The following is a 2,560-nucleotide window of genomic DNA, read 5'->3' on the forward strand; positions in this document are numbered from 1 at the left end:
TGACCAGGGCTTCACATGTGTGTGCGTGTGAAGAATTCGACAGCATTTTGCGATGGTAAATGTTGTTTTCTAGTTTACGAAACGTCCTCCTTTTATCATTTATTATAGTGTATTAGTTCCGATTTTTGTTGCCTAAATAACAGTAAATTGTTTGTGATATAACTATCAATTTATATATGGAGTAGTTTTAAATAATGGCCCGAGGCTGTGTTAAATAGATTGTTCCCTTTACTTTATTAAACCCTTTACGATATTTTATTTTTTTCAAATGTATTTTCTGTCATATCAGCGAATATTATTAATAATTATTATTATGAATCAGAAGACTTTCATTCATTACCACGGCAACGATACGTCACGTTACGCACTCTACTTACCCATAATCACTGCGCTTTTACCGCTCATTTCACCTGCGCCTACTGACTACAGTAAGTATCTCAACCATAGGATCTCAACCCAAGGGGTCTTTGTTTGTTAAAAATCACCAAAACCATTTCTGTTATTTATTTAGTTGTAGCCCGAACTGTGTAGCGTTTCATCCCTGGAGATTAGGTTGAATTTGTTAGTGTTGCATTATCATTTACATGGCTAACCACCGAAGTAGTTAGCTAACGTTAATGTTAGCCAGCCAAATGACAGCTGTCCCCGGCACAGTTGGATTGTGGCACTGCCAGCTACCAAAAAGACAACAATTAACAACGTGTTGTTGCAGTGGTTAAAGTTTTATTCAAAGTTTAAAGTAAATGTCCGAAGTGGAACTAAGGAGAATTAACGCAATCAGGGATAGGCTGGAATTAAAAAGTGGACCTGGAATCTTTCCAGAGGATCCACTGCTCAGTGCGACCACGACCAAGTGCGACTCAATGTCAATGACCGTTCATACCTGATATAATTAATGCATCATTAAATAGAGTGACGAGTCGACCCACCACTAACTTCTAGATAGAATATCCTGTATCACTATGGTGCCATACTTTTGTAAGACTTTGCCATTTTAGAAGACATTGAAATCATCATGAGATAAGAGGGTAATTGTTACTTTAGTTATTTGTGACATTGAGAAGAGAGAGCAGTGGATATTATGAGACGCATTTTACGCAACAGGACAAAAGAAGATCACTGTTTCCATTATTTGTAGGCCTAAAATAAAAATAGATTTGTGTAGGTACTTGCTTGTGTCAACTGAATGTGGTACAAATCTGATATTTGTACAGTAAGGATTGATTTGTATTGTACTACAATTACTCTGTCCTAACAATTAAGAAATGCTCATTTACTAGAATACTTCTATTCTAATAATCTTTTGCTTTTTTCTGTTTTACAGCTTTATTGCAACACTTTTGACTCCACCAACACACACATATACACACACAAATCAAAACAACGGCACTTTTAAGAGCCACTCTCTATCTCTCTTTCTCACTTGTCTCTTTCGATCACTCTCTTTCTCTCTTTCTTCATTTCGTGTATTGTTTTTATATTGTGTCTGTATTGTTTGTATGTGATGTCCCTCAATTCTGACGTGAGGGTCTTTGATGATCCCAATGATGCCAGGATGCACATGGCAGCATTAATTAGTTATGCTCATCTCCATGATGCCAGGGTAAGGCTTGCTAAGATAAGCAAATACCTAAGTCTGAAAATACTAATGGCTAATGCTGTTAATAGATGTGATGTAAAGGGTTAGTAAGACCCTTTTATGCAACTACTGAATAATGCTCAATTATAAGTGGTGCTGATGTAAGTGCTCTGCAAATATATAGGCTACCATGGCTGTGGAAAACCCTGCCTTTCCTCAAAGAAAAACGAGGAAAAGCAGAAAGAGATCCCTCACTAATCCACTGGTCACAGGCAGGCGTGAGAAACGTCGGGGAAACACACTGCCCTGGATCAGGTTTGTTCTTTACTAAAACATGATTACTGTCTCTAAGAATAAAGATAATTCATTAAATAGTGTTTTGGTGGTTACACATATTCTAAAGTGAGAGTTAGATACCACTTTGACAAAATGGTGTTGCAATGTTTGTGAAAATTTTTTAAGAGCATGCGACTGATAATCCTTACTTGTGTTTTAAGAGTTTTTGCTTAGTTTCCTTGCCTCCATTCCTTATGGAATATTTTCATTTTGAAATTAATTGGTTTCATGTTATATTGATCAAAGGGTTAAGCAAAATGACTGTCTCTGCAGCTGCTTCTCAATCCAGAAGAAGGGATCCTGTGCATGAGGAAGGCCTTCAGATAGAAGATCAAGAGTTGGCAAGTCTTGGTGAGAATACTGAGTGTTACAGTAGTATCATTACACTACATTTTCCAATTTCCACCATTTATTTAATCATATGTCAGGGTCTTGCTCTGGCAGCTTTGTCTGTGTTGTCTTTGTTTCATGTCTCTATGTTTGTGTTGTGCTTGAACATATGGTTGTGTTTGTGTTGGCCATGTGCTCCTCTGTTCCTGCCTCCTTGTTTCCCTGTACCATGCCCTCTTGTCTAGTTGAGTCCTCGTTTGTCTGAGTGTTGTCACCTGTTCCTCATATTCTCTGCTCCCTTGTTTTCAGTCCTCG

General features: G+C 37.7%; 1 long non-coding RNA gene across 1 annotated transcript; it reads left to right on the forward strand.

Annotated features, from left to right (window-relative positions):
• The first annotated feature begins 1,330 nt into the window (after positions 1-1,330).
• LOC143744678 (uncharacterized) lies at positions 1,331-2,307 on the forward strand. The gene is made up of 3 exons (XR_013205884.1): positions 1,331-1,603; positions 1,802-1,894; positions 2,189-2,307. It is a non-coding gene; the product is annotated as an uncharacterized LOC143744678 (long non-coding RNA).
• Positions 2,308-2,560: the final 253 nt, after the last annotated feature.

Source organism: Siphateles boraxobius, unplaced genomic scaffold (assembly GCF_051911475.1).
Source record: "Siphateles boraxobius isolate OS27281-9 unplaced genomic scaffold, OSU_SipBor_1 20, whole genome shotgun sequence".
Classification (NCBI taxonomy): Eukaryota; Metazoa; Chordata; class Actinopteri; order Cypriniformes; family Leuciscidae; genus Siphateles; species Siphateles boraxobius.